Source organism: Cynocephalus volans, chromosome 12, assembly GCF_027409185.1.
Source record: "Cynocephalus volans isolate mCynVol1 chromosome 12, mCynVol1.pri, whole genome shotgun sequence".
Classification (NCBI taxonomy): domain Eukaryota; kingdom Metazoa; phylum Chordata; class Mammalia; order Dermoptera; family Cynocephalidae; genus Cynocephalus; species Cynocephalus volans.
The window spans coordinates 96,299,751-96,323,335 of NC_084471.1; positions in this window are offsets into that span (position 1 = coordinate 96,299,751).

A 23,585-nucleotide genomic window follows, 5' to 3' on the forward strand; every position below is an offset into this window, starting at 1 on the left:
GCATCATCTGGGGAAGGGAGGTTTCTAAAACGACTCCCAAGTTAATGGCTACAATTGGGTTGGTGATCCAGTCAATCAAGATAGAGAACACAGGAGGTGGAGCAGGACTTGACATAATGAGTTCAGTACCAAATGTAATGAGCTTGAGATGCCAGGAGGAGCTGAATTATAATTTGGGTCAGGAAATGAATCTCATCTGGAGAAAAATGTAGGTAGCATCTATCTACATATGGCTGTACTTGAAGTCCTGGAAGTGGATGGTCTCCCTTAGAGAATAAGTGTCACAAGAAGACCGAGAAAAGGTCTTCAGAAACCCAAGTCGTTTACTGATAATGGTGCCAAATGAATGGTATTCCTGTGTCTGAAAATATCTTTGTGGGAGCATCATATTTGTCTTAGTTCCAACTCTGACTCTTAAACCTCGAGTTCATTGTCTGCAATGAACAACATCCCAGTAAGCCAACACCAGGCTGTCAACTTTCATGTTGGGTAAAGCAAAAAAGAAAGTTGTAAATGACAGTTTCACACATGAATTTCTTTGCGCGTCAGCAGCCCCTTCCCCAGAGGTGAACTTGCTATATTGCAAGGGGCTGACAGGAAAGAATGATTGTCCTCCAATTGCTTTCATAAGGTGCAGGACATGAGGTCTTCCAGTAGAAGCTCAGTTTGTGAATTCTTATTCCACCTGGATCTACGTCTTTAGATTTCAGAAGAACTGGGCGTCACGATCTCTTTTAGTAAGCTGCAGAATTGCGTACTGGACTTTTGTGGTCCTCCGGCCATGCACCATCCACTACCCCTCCTGACATCGGTGCTTCCCCCACTTTTGCTGCTCACCCACCCTTCTCCACTCATCTAGTATGGAATTCTGGTGTGGCTGACACCATCCCCAGCTCCAGGAATGGACCATGGGACTTGGAGCTGCACAAGAATAAAATGTGGTCCTCCTGGTCATGGTGATTCATAAATAGTTTCTTAACTATTTAGAGTGGAGTTCTGTTTTCCCATAAGACATGAATCTTGGAGGATGCTGAGCTGGAGCTACAAGTTGCCCACTTGCCTCCGAACAGAGCTATGAATGAAGCCAATAAAGGGGGAGAATTGGTCTTGGTTGCATCATTTTAGCCCCTAGATCAAGGCATGTATGAAGTCAGTTCCAGCCTGACATTTTGCAATTCCCCAAGCCAATAAACACCATTTTTCTGCCTAAGCCAAATTGAGTTGGGTTTTCTGTCATTTACAGATCAAAGATCCTAACTAATACAGATAAGATAGTCACAGTTGAGATACCCTTATAAAGAAAATTCCAGACCACAATCTGCAGATGACCTGTGGGGAAACAAAACTCCTGCATCACTGCCATAGCCCCATCTGTGCCAGAGCTACCCATGAACTCTGGATCTGCCTCTCAGTTTCTTTAGGGTTAAGTTGGTAGAGGAAGTCCATCTTACTATTTTCTAGTGCAATTGGCACTTTTAAATCTGCCCCATCTAGTAAAATGAGATTTGTCCAGGTCTCACAATCCCAGGGAGTACAAAATCAGGATTTCCCTGGAGACTGCAAAAGAATTTGAATCAGGTTTTCCAGCCCCATCCTACTCCTTAGAATAAGTTATACCTGTGAGCAATGCAACTGCAATTCCAAGACCTTGTTTTCTTTGAGTAAACCTAATCAACTTGTCCCCAGATTTCTCTTCTCCAGCTTGGGGGGTTGATTAGTGTCATAATCAATTTATCAATGATCTAGGGCCAAAAGAACTTTGATTTCATTATTTTCCTCCTTCACCCTCCTCCCATTTAGGCAGAACCTGAACAAAATATGTTGATTAAGTAAGCTTTTTAAATAATTCTACTATCTTTTTACACAAGCCTACCTAGTCAATCAATGAATAGCAGGTCAACTGAAATTTTACTGTATCCACATGGCAAACTACAGAAAGAAGTAACATTTTTTTGTTGTTGTTTTTTTTTTTTTTTTTTTTGAAGGGAAGAAGAGTTGGCACTGCTTACATAAACCGTGTTGTTTTCATCCTCTGACAAGGATTCCCAAAGGAAGATCCTGTGGGACACTATCTGTCCCAGCAGGAAAACAAACAAAAGCCCATTCTGCTTTTGAAGTTTATCACTTTTAAAATATTGCTATTATGATGATAAGCCCTTTCGAGATTGATTTTTTTTTTCATGGATATTGTGATAGTGTTCAAATTGAAAGCAAAACAAAGTCACTTTTGGATTTCTTTTTCTGTGAAGTGTACTTCACTGAAAACTGAACGTCTCATTAGCATGGAAAGAGGAGACCGACTAGGTAGGCTGGCATTTAGTTCCAAAATCTGGTGTTCCTGGGCAGAGTCCAGTGATTTCCATAGTGTAGGCTGTGCAAACTTCAGCATGCCATTAGACACGGTCCCAGGCATGGTCTGGGGCATTTCCAGCATTTCTTCCTCCATTCTGGCTCTCTAGAAAAATGCTTGTTATAGCTCAGCCTGCTGAAAAAAAAAATGTTCACTTTATCTCTTCACCCTCATGGCTATTTTAAAACTAAGAGATCATGCTTCTGGAGGAAGTTGGTACAGAAGGATTTCTTGCTGTTATTAGTATATAAGTGGGATTTCACTAGCCTTCTCCTATCAAGGGGCATTTAACAGAATCGAAGTAGTCCTCTTACACATTCAGCAAATAGTTGTTGGAGACCCACAATGGTACAGGTATTCCTTAGCCCTCGTCCTCACAGAAGATCATCTAAAGTTGTGTTATTGACTGAATATTACTTACCATGATAAAGCCTATTTTGGCCTTGAGATGAGAGAAATATACTTTGTCCTATTCCTGTATTGCCCAGGTACAATATTTTCACCTAAGTTGTAAATGTCAGTGGCAAAAGATATGAGTTGACAATTCACAGAAGAAAAATTAAACAACCAAAAAAAAAATTAAAACCACATGAAAAACGTTCAGCCTCATAACTAATAAAAGAATCCAACTTTAAATATCAGTGAAATATAACCCAATTTAGTCTTCAAAGAGGAAAACCTAAATCCTGTCTAATGCCTTTGGAGTTCTTCAGAATCATTTATAATTCGTTCTAAATCTTATTCTACTTCGGGTCCATAAGTTCAGTGCATGGATAGAGCATCTTACCATTTCACAAGACAAAAATGTCCTTTTTGCAAATCATATGCCACAGACATGGAATGTATCCCTTCCTTAATTTTCCTACAAAGAACAGACTTATCCAGGATTTATGGTGACAGGGATGTGTGAGGGACTCTTTTCCTTAGCCCTGTTTCCTTTGGAGACTGCGAGCCCCTCTGTTTTCAGAATCCCCTTCCTAAGGCTCACCTCCACCACCACTCCCCCAAGTCCTGCTTACATCAAAAACTCAAGTTCTCTCATTTTCTCCTGCAGTTTTCCACCCCCTACTTGGCTCAAGGCATCCTGAGTCACTGATATTCGTCCCTGAATAATAAATCTCTGCTCTGTGTCCTACCTTCAGCATAGAAAAACTGAACCAACTGAAACTTTGAAATTCCCTGCCCTGCTCTTCTATTGACTCCACAAGAGTCTTTGAAAAGAATGGAATAGTTTAGCTATTTTTCTCATTATTTCGAATTATGCTATCTCCTTCAAAAAGCAGAAATTGCTGCAATCACTTTTGGTTTTAAGTAACATTTTTTCTCCTTTGTATTAAATTAACTAAGATTATTACTCAACACCAGAGAGGGTATAGGGAGATAGACACATTCACACATTGTTACCGGGAATACACATTGGTAAAAATTTGCTGGGGAGCAATATAAAAATAGCATTAAAGTCAAGACATTTGAAAGAATTCATACTTTTGAGCATAGTAATTCCACTTCTAAAAATTTATGCAAGGAATAACAATTTATTAAGTGTTACATGTAAGAATGTTCCTTGAAATATTGTTTATTATAAAGAATTAAAAGAGCAATGGTAAGAGAATAATCAAATAAACCATAGTATATTCATACAATATGCAGCCACTGGAAATTTTTTGTTTGAGGAAATTGTAAGGTATACAAAAATATGTTACTCCTGCTACTGAACTCTAAGCTCTTTAAAAACATGATTAATTGATGACTAATTTATATTTGCACCTCCCAGAGTTCTAGCACAGTGCCTACCATGCAATAAGTGTGCAGTAAATATTTGTTGAATGATGAATGAATGAATGAGCTAAAATGTGAATTTTGTTTTTGTAAAATAAGACTTCCCCTCCTTTTCCTCTAATGCTTTGTGATTCTACATGGCCTCTTCTCCTTCAGAGCATATAATTTAGATGGGAAGAAAAAAATGACACAACGGTGAACAAAACAAGATTCTTTATAATGAAGTACTGAGTAATGCTCATATGTCAGGGTAGTGAGGGGAGAGAAACTATACATGTCCTGGTGAGAACTCATACACCCATCTCCACTGCTTGGATACACAGACCCAAGTGTGTTACCTCCTACCTTTCCACAGTCATACAGTACTCAGAGGATAATCAGAAGAGAACACATTGTTCCAAAATCGTGATAAACATCTTCCACCCACTCTCTCCAGCTGTTCTAAGAGACTAATATAGGTAAGTAATCTACGAAGAATTCAGACTTACACCTACAAACTACAAGACTCTTTTTTCATTCATCTGTTAGTCTGGAAACCAAGTTTCCAATAAATCCTTGCAAAATTACCAAAATATTCTCCAAAATAATACGCTCAGGAAAGAAAAATCTTAGTAGTTAAAACTGCCTGTTATAAGGTGAGGTTAAAATAAAAGACAGACACTGTATATCTATTTGTGTGCTATTGCCCACTGAAGGACCATAAACTATAATGATATCTAATAATTACCACTTCTACCCTGCCATCCCTGGAAACTAATTTTTGCTCCTTAGTGGCAATACTGTCCCCATTGAGAATGAATGGTCTGTGCTATTCCCAAGGCGGTGGGGAGGGGAGGTACAACTTAAAGCGCAACATTCTTACAGTGCAATGCTGTATCAGTAAGATTATCTTTATACACAAGATTCACAGCATAGATAAAAGGCAGCACGTTATTTTCTCTAGCATTTGATTCAATCAGCTTATTTTTTTTCCAATCATGCCTGTTTCTTTAGAACTTTGGAGGTGGGAATGAGAAGTACAATTTAAAAAGAAACAACTTTGATAACAGAAAACCAACAAATGATTAAATTAGAGATAAAATTCACCATCTATTGTAGCACTCCCGACATCCCTTTGATAGATTGCTATTGGCAATTCCATACATAGCGGCTTGCATTTCTCTCTGCCTCCCCCTCCCTCGTTCTCTCTCAATCATTCATTCTGCATATAACATATACAGCCACATATCTATATCACTGAGAAAGGATCAATCATTTTTTTCCCTGTGCTGCTGAGACATACAATATTTATCACAGGTTATAGAAAAGAAGAAAGGAAAACCTAAGAATCTTCCCTTCAGCTGTATTTCTGTTGTGGAACTGGGAGCGTCCCAGTCCTCCTCAGTTTTACTTCATTGTCAGCTCAGTCCAGCACAATCTGTAATGCAACAAGGCTGACAAAGTTAGCTACCCACTGGCCATTGCAAAGAAAAACAGATCTGGTTGTTGGTGATCTTCTTCACTGTATTAAACACAACTCCCATTAGGCAAACTTTCTTCCATTTCTTTAAACCTCTCAATACCTTGTAAATCAAATATTTATCAACTGAGAACCTCTTTTCTAGCTGTCTGATGCTTCAGCTCTGACAAAGTTGGCCACTAGCCAGTTGGTAAAGAAACCTGTGAAAGGAAATCAGCCACAAGAAAAAAGAATCTCTATTTCATTTTTATTTCACAGGAACAAACTGCCAACAAACCTCCCCGCCACCTTTTTTTTTAAAACTTGCCCTTGTGAAAAAACTTGCCTGGAATGAGCAGGCCTGGCCACTCGTTTAGTCAACAAATATTTACTGGACATTCATCAGCTGGATCTATATGTCTTTGGGTCCTTGCAAGACATATTAAAAAGTTGCTGAACTGCTATTAAGGAAGACATTGTGACTAATAGGCAACTCATAAAAGTTGAGTATAAGATGGTGCAATTTACAGAGGTGAATCAGGAGTGGGTTTACAGTGTGCTTATAAAGAGTAGATGGAGCTGTTTATGGAAAGCTTGCTGAAGGAAATAAGCTCTGAACCCTCACTTAAAACAGGAGAAGGAATCCATATGGTGAGTGGGCAGAGGGAGGTGACAAATCCACATGAAGGCGCAGTTGGCATGTTTCCAGGAAAAGTAATTGCTCCCACAGACTTACCATGTAGATGGACCACATTTAAATAAGTCAGAACCACTTTCATAACTGCTGTATAGCGAAACATATAGACAGTAGCTGAACTATTTCAATGATTATCTACAAAATATCTTCAATTAAGAAAATTAAATATCATGCTACTGTAATTGTAGCCACTGTAATTACTGGATTATTGATTTTCAAAGAGCATACTCAACACACTGAACACAAATCTGGTTACCTAGGACCAAAGTTCATCCTCTACCTTGTTCTAAACTCTGGTACACAACAAAATGACAAGCGGAAATTTTTGAATATATACACACCCAGACCTCATTGCTGGAGTTTCTGATCCAATGGATCCAGGGCTAGAGCCAGGGCACCAGTGTTTTTCAAAAACTCTGCAGGTGACCTTAACTGGCTCAGCACAGTTTCTTAGTGCAACTGGCTTCTCAAAATAACTGGCTTCAGCTTATTGCATGAGTATGTCTGCCTACCATTCAAAAGCTGGTTCTTTAGCTTACCATGCATTTTCCACTTTCAGAATCTGCATTTCCCTTTTGGAAGAAGAAAAAATAGTGACCACTCCACTTCCAGATCCTACAACTAATGATTTCTGCAAGATTGTCTTAATCGCCACCACATAACACAAACGTTAGGAACTCTTATGTAGACTGAGGCTGCAACACTACTTGAGAAAGTCCTAATGACAGTCACGTGTCAAGAATTTTAGCTAAACAGTGGTGCTGGTTTAAATCAAAGGGGTGGGTTTGTGTATGTGTGTGCACGCACGCACACACAACTAAAGAAGAAAAGAGTGAATTTAAAGTTCTGATCCTGGCTCTCATATCCAGTGTCTGTGCAGTCCCAGGCAGCTTGCTGAGGCACTGGGTACATAGTAGTAAGCATCACATCACCAACCTCATCTTCATGAATCTTACAGTGCAGCAGGAAAAGCAGAAAATGAATGAGCAAGAACTCAACATATTGTGACTCATGTGGTGTATTAGGCCATTCCCGCTGATTATAACAAAATACTTGGAACTGGGTAATTTATAAGAAAACAAAATTCATCACCTACAGTTTTGGAGGCTAGGGAGTCCAAAGTCCAGGGAACACATCTGGTGAAGGTCTTGGTGGTAGCAACAGTGACCCAGGAGTCTCACATGGCAGTAAATGGCAGAAAAGAGAGACTAACCTTCCCATTCACTTTCCTTTTAAAGCCCACAGAAACACTCCCCTGACCACCAGTTTTAATCCATAGCATGGTCCCACAATCTAACCACATCTTCAAGGACTCATCTTTCAATTACCATCACAAGATTTCCCACCCTCAACTGTTACAGTGGAGATTAAGTTTTGGGGGGACATTCAGCCAAAGGCTGAATAGTAAGTTCTGGGAAGAAAATCAAGAAAGTGCAGTGACAGGGGCAGGATAAAGATTCTCCCCATATAGGAGAGTCAGAGAAGGTCTTTTTTAAGTCATGACATTTAGCATTTAAGCTTTCAGCTAAGACCTGAAAGGGAAGATGCTGATGGCCATATAAAAAAGGAGGAGAAAAATGTTTCAAGCATGTGAGAAATCCCAGGGCTGGAGAGAACTGAGCCATCCTGGGCCATCTGTAAAATGATGAATTGGGCTACGTAGTTTCAAACAATACTTCCTGTTCTAAAATTCTGTAAAGAACAGACCTAAGTAATTAGCAAGTCAGGAAGTAGATGAAAAACATTAACACGGCATTTTATCCCAATTTGATAGACAGGTAGGGATGGAAAAGATTTGTTTGTCTAATTCCAATTCTACCAATTGGTTTAATGACCCAGAAATAAGGTTACTCACCCCTTCTTATTAGTATAACCAGTAACTTCTACTCACAGATCATCTCTATGGCATTTCTTGAAAACATCACTTTAAAAGAGAAAGCTTAATGGACAAAAATACATAAATGGATAATGTAAAAAGAAGACTGGAATCAATTATTCTCATTAGTCAGGGAGACAGAATAAGAACTGATGGCTTTTAAGCTGTAGTGGGGAAAATGGGTTAAATAGAGCAGAACCTCACTAATCCTCACTTCAATAATTTCTAAATGCTATAATTTTCAGAAAGAAAACCGGTAGTCACAGCCACATTTCAATAAGCATTTAACAACACAAAGGTGGATGGAAAGTTCTCATAAATTAAGTTCCACTGCTATTCCAGACATGCGACAAGAATGTTTGCTAGGTAGAGTTTCACATAATATTACCAACAAAGTAAAAATCCTTCTTCAAAAGTAATAAGCTAAATATAAATTTGGCTATGGCCGTCTTTTGTCCTCCTAGAAATTTCTCTTTCAGTTGAGCTCTTACATTTCAAGATCAATAAATCATCAGGGGGGTTTCTATATAGCAGTGTGAATTAAAAATCAGACATCAAAGTATCCCATTTCCATCAGGAAGGGTAAGGTTTGTTTCATAAAGTTTTCTTCTATATTTGCTTTAAATTAATATATATATATACATATACATATATAAAACACGGAAAGATAAAATTTATCTTACAGTGCCATCTTTTGCATATATTCAGAATACAAAGAAAAGCACTACTTAAAAATAAAACAAAAAAAATAAAAAGTAAATGGTGGTGTGTCTGTTTTAGCATCTAAGAGTTTATTTGTCCCCCTGTCAAGCTAGGGCTGGGTCTGGAGGTCACAGACCCCTCGAGCCCATTCACAAACCCTTCACACGCAGGTCTATGAGCTAGGTAAATGGCAAAAACGTCCCTGGAGCGCTGTTGAAGTAGAAATACTCTTTATTCAGTACACACACGTCTGAGAGCTAGGCGATACAAAGAGAAACTAAAAACTCAACAGCTACTGGCAAAGTCCAAAGAAAAACTGAGCAGCAGCCAGCAGAATAAACATGCTCTATTTTTAGATGCAAGCTCTTCTGACCAGCTCTGCTTCACAAACTGAGGAACACACAATAGCAATTAACTAAAAAGATACATGGGTGCACATGTGCATTAACTCCACCCACACACAACTTGTATAAAAGAAATGTGCTGCACCACCCTCAATGGGACCTGCGTCGAGGGAGCCTGACTAAACTATTCTATTTTCCCCACATCCCTTTAGCTTAGAAAGTTGATGACTATACTCGGGCATGGAGTTTTTCAAGACTGGATCAGTGGATCTCAATCAGTTCTCTGTCACATACTGATGGGCTGCAAACTCTCCGTGGATATTAGCAATTTGTGGTCTAAGTGTGAAATGTCTGTGTGTTAAAACTAAGGATATATACTGTTGTATAATAGGCAATGTCTTGTCAGATAAAATGCCATAGAAAGAGGGCTACAATTTTCTTGGAGTAAAAAGTAAAAGGCATAGCATAACAGCAAAGTAGGTAATGCTAAATAAATACTACTAGTAATATTGGCCAACATTTACTGAGCAATCAACATGTGTCAAGTGCTGTTGGAAACTTTCTTATTGCTTTAATCTTCACAACAACCCTCAAGGGAGTTACTGTTGTCATTCCTATTTTCAAGATTAGAAAATAGAGATTCCTAAAGATTAAGTAACATTCCCAATTTCAAACAGTAAGTGATAATTCTCCGGGTATAGAAACTAGACCTACTGGAGATGTCTGCGCCTCTTTCTATCCTGGAGAGGACAGTATGAGCAAATAGTGTTTCAGAGCCCTATTGAGAGTATGGGAGAAGGGGCCACCAGGAAGCTATTGTAAACTAGTTTCAACCTCACCACTGTGGACACTGGAGCTGGATCCTTCTCTACAGTGGGGCTGTCCCGGGCACTGCAGGATGCTCAGAACTGGGATTTGAATCCAGGTAGTCTCACTCCAACGCCTATTTTCTTCACTAATACACTATAATCCAAATTAGAATGTGAGATAATTTTTTGTGATATTAAACCAATGTATTTGGTTATCCATATCAAAGGCTCCCATATCAAAGCCCATTTCTAGAAGATTCAAATCATAGACTTTCTTTCACACTGAAAAAGGCATTCCCCTTCATCCACAAGGATAAGGTCTGTTGCCTAAGCCCCATTTGACACAGAGGGGGAAAGACCACTCTTTTCAGCCCAAGGGACTGTAGCAATAAGATGAAAGACAGAGGTGGCAGATATCAGAATCCTTCATTATTATTTTCTTCCTCTTACCCTGTCTCAGGCCAACCTGTGAAAGTACAGGAGGTCAGATGCAGGAAAAGTTGTGGAAACCTACAGTTCAACATGAAAGAAGTGCCTGCAGTAGTGTAATCTCAATGGCTCATCAAGTTTAGGCAGAGAGAAAGGCAGAATTCAGCTCTCCTGAGACCCCTCACTCCCTGATGGTGGGGATGGGACTGAGAGAGTGGACTGCAAATTGTTCACACGCTCCCAGAGGAAAACTAGGAACTTAGTTGAGACTTGACCAAGCAGAGAGAGAATGGATCATAGGTACACCGGTATCACACTTCAGTAATGGACACTGAAGTGAGAAAAACGATAGGGCAAGTTGTATTTCAGTGTTCAGTCCTAGAAGCAACTTAGAACAGCCACCCCTCAGCAGGGACCAGCAAATAACAGTGACTCATCGTCAATTAAGTCATTGTCCTCCTTCATGTACCTTGGTGCCATCTTTAAAAAAAGATAGATGGTCAAGGTTTGAGTTATGTCTCCCCCAAAACAATATATTGAAGTCCTAATCCCCAGTACCTCAGAATGTGACCTTATTTGGAAATAAGGTCATTACAGACATAGTAAAGTTCAGGTAAGGTTATATTGGAGTGGAGTAGGTTCCTAATCCAATGTGACTTCTGTCCTTATAAGAAGACATCCATGTGAAGACAGAGACACACTGGGAGAATGCCGTGCCATGACAAAGGCAGAGATTAGTTATGCAGTACAGGCCAAGGACCACCAAAAGTTGCTGGCAAACCACAAAAAGCTAAGAAGAAGCAAGGAATGACTTGCTAAAAGTTTCAGATGGAGCATGACCCTACCTACTCCTTCATGTCAGACTTCTAGAAGACCATGAGACAGTAAATTTCTGTGTTTTAAGCTATGCAGTTTGTGGTATATTGTTACAGCAGCCTTTAGAAAACTAATACAATGAGCATGAAATTGAGTTCTAAAAGACTAAGCATTTTATTTGAATCATCTACACGGAGGTCAATTTATATAAGGAAACTATTTAAATGCTAGACTAAAAAATAGCCGGATTTTTTTTTTCTCCCACTATGCAATGGGTGAAGCCTTGTTAAGAAGATCAGATCACTATTGAAAAATTAAGAGTTTACATTTTCTTTGCAGATTTGACTATAGTTTGAGTGTATTTGTGATCTCATATCATGGAATCATTAAAATTGTCAGAAATTTGCCTCAAAGATAAATAAGAAAATATTGTCAGGATGGTAAACAATCCTACTTACATTGTTGAATGACAGCAAGTGAATAGTGTGATAAAAATAAACATTTTTTCTCAGTTTTCACAATTTGATTATTTAAACTATTTTTTTATGATTTTATTCCCTTAAGCATGTTGCCATAAATTTTGGTATTACAAACAGTGTTGACACCCAGATGTTTGAGAACTCTCTGCTCATTATTCTCTCCTTCAGACACGTTGTCAACCAGACTTATTTATTAAATACACAATGTAGGTTGGGCACTACAGATATGAAGAAGAAAAAATATTTCTCTCTCCTCAAAAAATAGTCAAGTACATCATGGACTATAGGAAAGTATGTTAATTGTTTGTCAGGGTATTATTTTTCAAATAATTTTCCAAAAAAAAAGTAAAAAGCAGGAGGGGAAAAAAAGACAATGAGACCCTATATGCAGGGTTTTCATGGAGTTCATGGATAATGCATATTGCAAAAAAAATCTATGTATGTATTTCAAAATGTTTTTGTACCAAAATAAGTTCACACTAACTTGTTATGACATGTCTGAACAGGATCTAGTTTGAGGCACTAAGAAGGGTAAGGTATCACTTTGAAAAGATCCCCTATCAGAACAACATGAATTTTGCTAAAATTGAAGCAAAAACAAACATCAAATTTATGGGGAAGCTTGGGTAGAAGAATGGTAAAATCACTGATGCTTAATGAAAAGTTTATGAGGACAACATCCCTAGGAAATCAGCCATTTACAAATGAATAAGTCATTTTAAGAAGATGTTGAAGATGAAGCCCACAGCGGCAGACCATCCACAGCAATTTACAAGGAAAAAATTGATCTTGTTCATGCCCGAATTGAAGAGGACTAACAACAGCAGAAACAATAGCCAACACCATAGACATCAATTGGTTCAGCTGACATGCTCCTGACTGAAAAGTTAAAGTTGAGCAAACTTACTGCTCAATGAGTCCCAAAACTGTTGCTCCCAGATCTGCTGCAGACAGGAGCAGAGCTTTCAATGGAAATCTTAAACAAGTGGAATCCAGATCCCTAAGTTTTCTTCAAAGAATTGCAAGAGGAAATGAAACAAGGTTTTACCAGTACCATCCTGAAGACAAAAAGCACAATCAAAACAATGGCTCCTGAGAGGTGGAAATGGTCCTGTCAAAGCAAAAGCAGACAAGTGAAGAGCAAAGGTCATAGCAACAAATTTTGGGGGATCTCAAGGCATTTTGTTTGTTGACTTTCTGAAGGGCCAAAGAACAATAACATCTGCTTATTATGAGACTATTTTGAGAAAGTTAGCTAAAGCTTTAGCAGAAAACTGCCCAGGAAAGTCTTCACCAGAGAGTCTTTCTCCATCATGGCAATGCTCCTGCTCATTCCTCTCATCAAACAAGGGCAATTTTGCAAGAGTTTTAATGGGAGATCATTAGGCATCCATATTCCAGTCCTGATTTTGCTCCTCCTGCCTTCTTTTTGTTTCCTGAGCTTAAAAAACCTTTAAAGGGCATCCATTTTTCTTCAGTTATGTAAAAAATTGACATGATTAAATTCCCAGAACCTTCATTTCTTTACACATGGACTAGTTGATTACAAAAGTGTCTTGAACTTGATGGAGCTTATGCTGAAAAAAAAGTTTGTATTTTTTATTTTTATATTTTAATTCTATTTTTCTATGATCTTTTTGAAGTCCCTGCATGTAGTGACCCTACATAGAGCCACAGGGAATTAGAAAGATTCCTTAACTAGCAAGGCATGATACCAGCACAGGCCTGGCAGGGCCACGTGGATGATGGGTAGATAGTTTCCTAGGGGTTCTGTAACAAAATGTAACAAAATAGGTGGCTAAAAACAACAGACTTCTGGGTGCCAGAAGTCCAAAATCAAGGTGTCAGCAGGATCATGCTCCCTCTAAAGGCTCGAGGGAAGGATCTGTTCCATGACTCTCTCCTAGATTCTGGTGGTTTCTGGTGATCTTTGGTATCCTTTCACTGTCAGATACATCACTCCAATCTCTGCCTTCATCTTCACATGCCTTCTTCCCTGTTTCTCCTCTGTATCTTCAAATCTCTCTTCTTTTAAGGACACCAGTCATTGTATTTAGTGTCTACCCTAATCCAGTGTGACCTCATCTTTACTTGACTATATCTGCAAAGATCTTATTTTCAAATAGGGTCACATTCACAGAAACCAGGGGTTAGGACTTTAACATATATTTCTGGGAGACACAATTCAACCCACAATGTGGGGTCACGAATGTTTACTAGATACTGGCGTTGAAAGACAACATCAAGAATCATATGCTTGCCTTCCCAGACCCTCTTCCCTGCCCAAGACTTAGCACCCTGAAACTCAGCCTCAACTCAAGAAAGAAGGATAAACTTCAACTTGACTGACATTGTCACTTGCCTTGGGAAAATGGGGTCTTAAAATAAAAATTGAGGTGTAACACAGTTACACATTTTGCTTTCCTAGGCTGTGGACTGAATTCAGGAACACCGCAATGCATTTGAGGAGGTGTATTTTGGGAGCAGAGCAAAGAGCAGGGCTGGGAGATGCTTGTCAGAAGCAGTGTTCTTGAGCTAATCCCTGCAGGAAGAGGAGGAATTGAATGCACTGCAACAAGGGATAAAAAGAATGCAAAGACCTTCCAAGCAGAGAGAACAACATGAGCTTAGGCACAGAGGCAAGAAGGAGTATTCAGAGCACTGGAATTCTTTTGGCACGACTGATGTAACAGCTGGATGAGGGATAGTAGGAGGAGATGGGGCTAGACGGTAAGCTGTGCCGACTGCACATATGTCAGAAGGATGGCACCAGCAGCTATGAGAAGGAGACTGTGAGAAAGGCACTACTGAAGACTGAGACCAGCTAGGAGGCCCGCTCATTAAAACAACGGAGACTTGAATGAAGGCAGTAGTGGAAGGAATGGAAAGGAAACAAATCTCATCTGAAGGAGAAAGTGAATGTTACCCCCAGGTTTCACAGCAAGGTGACAGAGAGCAGCGCCTTTCAAAAACTTTTACCTGTGATGCACATTAAGAAATATTTTACACAGAGACCCAGTGTACACACATGCACACACCACACATACATACACACATATAGATAACTGAGTACAGTTTTAGGAAACAATATTTAGCCCTACTATGTGCAATGCACTCTGATATTTTCTATTCTGTTTTTGTTTTCAAATGCTGGTCACAAGCCAAGACACTGACTTTACAACCCATTAGTGGGTCACAACTTCGAAAGAACTTAGGAAGACACCGAGTGGATGATGATGCTGTCCCTACAAAATTAAATGCAGGAGGAGGAGAAGTGGCAGGGAAGGAGGGAAGATGAAGAATTTAGCTTTAGAGGTGTTGCTTTTGACATTCGAGGACTAAAGTTTGTCTAGGCTGCTTTTGTTCAAACTCTATAGTCACCTAAAGATCAAGGTGTCCTTTTGCTCCTAGAGCTGACCTTCCTGGAGAGGTCATCTGCTGAGAGACATGCTGGAGGGACAAGAGGCAGCTCCACACTTCTCACTTCTGTATCCAGTTGCTGCTTTGTTCTGTGACCCTGTCACCCAGCAAGAGGAGGAAGTAATTTTCCCCGACCATGTACACGTTTAAGTAAATGTTTGCCAAGAAATGAAGTCAAAAAACGTTTGATGAACAAATTAACGAATTAATAAATAAATCCAAGGAAGGATAGGCATCCTTATATTTTGAATTTTTGAAATTTTAAGAGCACATTGTTGACAGACATGAATGTTTGAGGTATAATTTTAGACTTTATAGTCATGTTTTTACTAGGTGGATGATGTATGCAGCCAAAGTATCAAGTATACAATCAGTTATTTCTGGAGTATTTTCCTATAAACAATATTAGTTTTATAAATTGCTGCTAAATCAAAGGGATACTCACTGAATATTCTGCAGCTCAAACTTTGTATGTGTGCACCAACACAAATCCACACACATACCTCTATTTTTCCTCCTTTTAAACATATCTGTCTTTACCTCCCTCATTCTCTGACACTCTGGTCCCCTGATCCCCTCACATGCAAATCTCCATGCAATGTTGCACTGTAAAAGATTCCCTGTTTTGCCACCAACAACCACTAATTGGGGTATCTCTCTCAGAGTATAATTTGTGAAAATGGCTGAAATTTTACCATCATGGCTAAGGCCAGCAGAATGTTTCAATTTCAGTTCTAGTTGGGTACCATGTGTCCTGGTGGTAATTTGCTTATACTGATTTTTTTTTTTTTTTTTTTTTTTTGTCATCAATGCCACAAGAGTTTGGTGTTCCCTCCACAGTCCTACCCTGGGTCTATTTCTTACCTTATGCCCCACTGCCCCTAGGAAATTTCATTTACTTTCAAATTGTAAACTACTATCTAAAGCCTAGATGAGCTAAGTCTTTATCCTTAGTCCATACCTCTTGCCTGAGTTTCAGAACTACTTCTAAAGCCATCTATTAGTTATTTCAAGCACTTCCATTTCAGTATGTACAGACAAAATTCATTTTTCATGTACCTCTCACAACCTGTTCCATCTCTTACATTCTTGATCCTAGTTAATGGGGGGAGGGGTCCTTTAAAGAAAATGAGCGATGGGTAAGTCAAAATAACCACTCTCCCAAAATTCTACTGCATTCACAGAAGCTTCTCATCCTCCCAAAGAGGGGGGGAGATTTAGGACTTTTTATGCAGAAATTTGGTCTTATCAATAGCAGATCACTTAGGGGTGGCTGGTTAGCTCAGCTGGTTAGAGCACAGCCTTATAACCCTGAGGTCATGGGTTGGGATCCCCATACTGGCCAGCCACCAAAAAAGTAAATAAATAAATAAATAGCAGACCATTTGTATCACCATGCAAAAGCACCCCACCATGCTTATTTAAAAAAAAAAAAAACCCTTTTGGACTGACAAATTCAGCTTGATCTGTCTTTTTCCCACCTTAATTTTTTTCCTTAGTCTATGAATTCCAGAAGGCCAGTGGAGTCAACTATAAGCCTGTCTAAAATGTGGGGGGAAAAGTAACATTTTACCGAAGACTTCAAATTCTCTTAGCCCAAAGACAGGACCCTGGGGGTGGGGGGGCAAGTATTTCATCAACCCAGGAAAAATCAGATCTGATATCTTAGTATGTCCACCTAAAAAGCAGGTGCTCATTTTAAACATCTTTGTTCTCCACCAAACAACTTCTAGGCAGTCACTCGAGGAAAGCTTTTGCTTGAATGTGACAGTCTGATTAGATATAGTGCTTCTAGCCTTTGGTCTTTAGTTGATAGGTCTCTAGGCTTTACTCATCTGCCTTCTATCACTAAACTTGCTGCTCCTAAGGAAACACCAAAAAACTTTCAAGCTGGTGGGTAGCTTCATCACAATTTAGCATTCTGTCAGAGCCTGGAATACTCCGCTGCTGGGCTCACCTGTAGAGAACAAAACTCTGGTTTAAGAGTACAGGATTACATCTTGTCTACTTAGTAAGGTGGGGAGCAACTCTTTTTCCACATCCAAAGATACCACCTAGCTCAGAGAGATAGAAAGTTATTTTTTTTTAAGTTATTGCCACTTAATCTGAAAATAATAAATTAATCTCAAATATCCAGTTATCATTGTAATAGGCAAAGAAAGTATCACACTATATGGTTCAACTCTTTAAAATGCAAAATGCCTGCTGCAGTCCTTGACACATAGCAGGTGCTCAATAAATGCTCCTGTCCTTTCCCTTCCTTCTCTGCACTCCCCACTTTGACTTCTCTTTCCATCTGTCTCCACTACCACCTTACTGTACCTAACTAATAGGCATGGAAAATAGGCAGAAGAGTATCTTATGAACACAATTACTTTGCTTTAGCTCAATAAGTAAGATTAGAAATCCTATTCAAGACATGAATGTTTAGAAGTCTTCACCTTTTTTTAAAGTAGTTGTGCGGGAAGGCTAAAGGGAAAGCAAGGCTTTCTAGCCATGTAGCCTTTTACATATCCTACAGGAAAAAATATTTCTATGCCTCATTGAGGCACCAGTCCCCAAATCTGAAGACTCTAAAATCTGTCTTTCCTTCAGTAGACAGAATATAACTAAGCCTTTCAGGTGAGAGCAATGACTAAATTGCTAGATGAAGCCTGATCAAAATTTGAAAGGGGAGAAACTCATATTTCACCCTTTTAGCCCTTTTCTTACAGTGCTCTTTACCCATTCCACCTGCCTGATCCCTCGGAGGCTATCCTGCACCCTCTGCTCTCCAGAAAGTGACAACGCTCTTCTCTCCATTATTCTTTGAAACCACTGGCACTCGTCATCATACTACTGCCTTACATCAGTATAAAGTGTGGGCATTTCAACAGGGTTATGAGTAGAATTTCCCACTTTTAGGTTTCCCATCTCTGCAAAGCAAGTAAAACAGTTGTCTCCATTTCACAAACGACAAACTGAAGCTCAGGACTTGTTCAAGGGCAGATAGCCATAAAGTGAAAGCAGCCCTTCCTAATGGCCTTCCTGACATGACCCATGAGAGGAACTCATCAGGAAGTGTCTCTATTGAACTATAGGGGAAAGAGTGCGACATGATTCCAAGACGAATGTTCTACTCTCTTAACATCTGAGCCTTCTTGGCTGACCTGTACAGCATTAATATAGTAAATTCTAAACATTAAAAAAATTGCTCCAAGAAAAATAGACTAGCCTATGATTTAAATTGAGTTCTTGGACTTGTTTTACTAGAATGTCTTCTCAAGCTTTCTCTGAGGCTCACTCCCAGACTCTACTGGTTGAGGAAGTTAATGGAATAGATAAAATAAATTCAGTGGTTATTCAAAATGAAGTAATTCACACATACCCTATCCCTTCTCAGTCTAAACAATCTAGACTTGGTAGTTGGTGTCTAGCAAACTCATAAATGTTGATCCATAAATTTCCTTAATATACTAGGTTTGAAAATACTCAAATAGTGACTAGAGATTACTAGAAAACAAGTTGTCCCCATTTGCACCCTTGGAACTAAAAGAACATGTGTAACTTCTCTCCATGTATAAATTGGTATTTCTCATACAGCGCCTGTCACCAGCCTATCACTCACAGCATGCGGGTTTAAAGAAAATGAAAAGAAAGAAGCGAGGGAAGAGGAAGACAGGAAGGGAAAAAGGAAGGAAGGAAAGAGGGAACGGTGGGAGAGAGGGAAAGAGGGTAGGAGAAAGGAAAGAAAGAAATCTTTAGTCTTTATCTACATACTCAGTATTGAATAAGTCATTTTGAGAACTAGAGAGCAGAATCAAATCGTCTTTTGGAGCCTTAAAGTAAATTATCAGCCTAGTAGAGACCTAAGCTGAGACAGATATAGCATTTAACTTCACTAGTGGCTATAATTTCTGGATATATGAGAAAGTGATCCCTATTTAGTATATTCCAAAAAGGACATGAAGTTTCTTAAGGCCCTGTATAAATCAATTCACAATCATACTGAGGCAGTTTGACTGTGACTCCAAAATGTCTGAGTTTCATTTTCTCCCTGTTAGAGATGAAACCACTGACATTCATTTTTTATGGACATTTTCAGCTAAAGACTTTTTTGGTAAGTTAAAATTTGAAGAGCATGAAAGAGAAATTATTCTGATTTATGATGACTTCCAATCAGGACCAATTAAGAGAAAATGAACCAGGGAAATTGAAGTGGGGAAGGGAAATAAGATCCTGCAAAGGGAAAGTGTTTAAACCCAAGTTATCTCTCACTTGTGATCCCCTGGGTACAATCAAGCCATGGCAGCTTCAGGATCGAGGGCCCCTGCACCCCCAGGCCATACCCACATCTGGCTTTTTCACCTCAAATCCTGCTCTAGGCACACCAACTGCCTGGAATTACTCTACACATCCACCGCCATTTACTTGGGAGTCTTTCAAACATACAGAAATACTTATCCTTTGTTACGATATTCAAGTATAAGTGTAAAGCAATTTCTAATATTACCATGTGCTCCACTGATTCCTGAAGCTAAATACCTTCTGGTTTCAGGCTGAAAATTCAAGGGCTCAATTTTCACATATCTTTAAAAAGTACTTATGTTGGAACTGCCCTTAGATCTGAACACATGAGGCCTTTGTGCTGGGCTGATGCTTTGGGGATCCCTATAACACATTCACGTGCACACACACAAATACCTTCATTAAAGACTGCATTCGTGCCTCTGTCCATCAGGACCCAGCATTGGCATAGCACAACTTGTATTTGAAATATCCACCCTCATGACCAACACTAAGACCACAGGGAAATACTCTTCATCTTTTTTCCCATGTTTTCCACACAATAGGTAACTTCATTCAACTGCTGAAAAAGTTTGTGGGTTGTGCCACTCCTGTTGAATGGGCACTGCTTTATAGTATGAAGAAGACCTCAGCGGCAGAGACACTTAAGAAACAAGATAAATTAATTAACTTGTTAAATCTTTCCTCTGAAGTAGCATGCACAACAGATTATCGCATAACAAAGTACTGTTTCCCAGTAATGCTAAATGTTTTCTTGCTCTTCTTTGTGTTCCAATTCATGGTTCCAGAGGTACTCACAAATTAGTACAATATATGAAACCATTGCACATGGTAGCTGAGGAACACTGAACAATCTTAAACTATACATATTACTCTTACGTGTGTGTGTGTGTGTGTGTGTGTGTGTGTGTGTTTCTCAACTACTAAACTATTTACATTTGGAGTAGGGTAATTCTTTGTTGTGGAGAGGCTGTCCGGTGCACTGTAAGATATTTAGCAGCATCTTTGGCTTCTATCCACTAGATGCTGAAAATGTCTCCCCACTTACCCCCCTCTCCCCACCACTTATGACAACCAACAACATCCTTAGGCATTGTCAAACCTCTTATAGAGAAGCAAAATTAGCAGTGGTCCACAGGTCGAGAGCCACTAGACTAGACACAACATGAGTGAAGCATGATATTTCTTCACATCAGCAGCATAATCGGTATTGAAATCGAGAATTTTGAATAGGCCCATCTTTAAAAGTTTTTTATAAGATTTAATTAAAAATTTTTAAAATTACATTTAAAATGCCAGCTCTATTTAAATAACATTTAAAATCTTATATTTGTTTATTATAATTCGCATTTTACCTTGTAATTTTAACAGATTATTTTGAGCATTTAGGAAAAAACAACTTGTTGCTAGCATACATAAAAGAAATTTTCATTTTTGTTTTTGACATTCACTTTAATTCACATTTCCAATAGAAATATACTGAAATTTTTACTTTGTATAGATTGCATTTTATTTTTAATCTTTTAAATTAAGTGAAAATTATAGAAATAAAAAATAACAAAGTGAATCTCAGAAAAAAATTTTTAAAAGCCTAAAAACATAAATAGAAAATCTTTAAAAAGTGGACTGCTTAAACTTTTGAAAACTGGGAACAATCAAATTGAGTCGACACCTATTGGGCATGACCCACGATTTTAACCACATTACTTTGGGTGAGGTATAATGATGGCAGACACAGATCAAGAGAGAGAAACCAAAAAGAGTTTTACAGTTTTGCTATACTCACAGTCCTCTGGGGAAAACATGGCATGCCACCCAGAGCCAATATTATGTTTTGAATGTGTCCCCTCCAAAATTCATGTTAAAGCTTAATCCCCATTGTGGTGCATTTAAAAGGTGGGGCCTCTTGGGAAGTGATTAAGTCACGAGCGTTCTCATGAATGGATTAGTGCCTTATAAAAGGACTAGAGAGACCTAGCTTAGGCTTCTGCCCTTCTGCCTTGTGAGAACACAGGGTTTGTCCCCTTTTTGCCCATCTGACTTCCAGTTTTCACCATGTGAAGAAGCAGCAACAATGTGCCATCTTGGAAGTAGAGAGAGCAGCCCTCACCAGACACCAAACCTGCCGGTGCCTTGATCTTGGGCTTTCTAGACTCCAGTACTATGAGAAATAAATTTCCATTTTCTGTAAATTACCAGCCTCAGGTTTATTATTGTAGCAGCCCAAACAGACTAAGACAGGCACTGGGGAAGGAGTGAGGTCAGGCCGAGAAAGGAGAAGTGTAGGCAGGCACTGTTGTTGTGGTTTCCGTGGGAAGGAAAGGCTGAGGCTGAACAAGCAGGCTTGGGATTGGCTACTTTGAACGAATTCAGTGGGCTGGAGCATAGGTATGAACCCTGGTTATCTGGTACCTGACCCTGGAATAATTAGGACAGGTATATAGAGGCCCAGAGTGTGAAAGCCAGATATAGCAGATGGTTGAGGGTAAGGACTTGATCAGCTGCTCAAGTCCACACCCTGCTTTTGAGCTTCTGTCCAGGGCCTCAAAAGTAAATCAAGACAACATTTTTAAAAACTATATTACACCTACACACAGAATTCAGAAGTGGGAACTTACAAACTATTTATTCAACGAACATGTAATTACTGATCCATAACAATTAAGAAATAAAGTTTTTCTCAAAAGATAATAAATGGAATAGACCACATACAATCCCTGCAATTTCCCCTTCTCTACCAAGAAGATTTAATCAATTACAAATCAAAACAATGAGAAGGATGTAGGTCTCCTCTGTATTTCTTGGCCTGACTTGGAAAATGTTAAGTGTGTGTGAATCTAATTTAACTTGATTGAAAAAGGATTTGAAACTTACAGAAATGTATATAAACTAGGAATTAATAATAGATAAGGAAGTCACAATGAAGAGAGAAATATATAGAGATATATCCCTGTTCTCCAGAAAACTACATAAAAGCTCATCTTTAGAGATATTGTAGCATCTGTAGAGAGGATCCACAAATGTGACTTCCTAGTGACTCAATCAAAGAGGTAATCATTATTAGTTTCAAGATTCACAAAATACCTATCAGAGAATATACACAACTAGCTGTTCAGAAGAAAGCATCTTTTCCAGGAACCGGGAACCCGAGGAGAATCCATTCTAGAGTCTTGGAGCTGAAGACCATCTGCTTTCTATGGACCATCACTCACATTCACAACAGGAGGTTTTCTACATTGTTACCTTAGCTATAAGGTTCTTTTAACCTTATGATTTCCCATCAAGGGAGTGCACTGGGACCAACTATTGTCAACACTACTGGATTTCCCAGGTAGTTTCATCAAGGGTGGGGAGCCGGACACAAGAAGCGGGGTGCATTAATGCAATCACTAATGGGCAGTAATGCACCTCAACTAGCAATGCTGCCCGAGGCACCAGGGTATTTCTCTTGCAATGTATGCACCATGTCCAACCCTTACCTATCTTCCCCAGGTTCTGAGCACAGAAAATGGCCTCTGTACCACTTCTGGATGCTAACAGGCATCTTATCACTGAACAAATGATGCTATAGTCAGAAATTAGAGAAGGAGTCATCATATTTACCTATTTCAAATCACAATTTGTGCTCAATAACATTAAATGCTTCTATTACCTCAACAGCAAACATCACAAAATAGTAAACTTGGTGAAGAAGGAGAGGTGTGCATTTCATTGCCTGAAAAGAAACACACTCTTATAGCCAGTTAAACTCACTGTAATTGAATACTCTAACAATTTTCCCCAACACACATTTCAAGTTACCACTTCAGTACAATTTGTTTACAATTATCAGGGTTACAAATGGCCTTCCATACCAGTTTCTGCTGCAACCACCACTGCTGCAGTTACTGCCACCATCAGCACCACCAAGCAGCCACCATCATCATGTGAGCAGCCTGCTGCCACTGGAGCCACCATTGCCATGTGAGCAGCCTGCCAAAGCCACCTCCACAACCACTGTTGCTACAAGGGCAGCCTGCTACCACAGCAGAAGCCACAGCAGCCACTGCTCTGTGCAGATAGACCACCAATGACTCAACTGCATTGACACAAGGAGGGTCACTAGCCAAGTTCAGGGAAGGAGAGTTATAGAAGAAGCAACTGCTCTACCAGATGACAA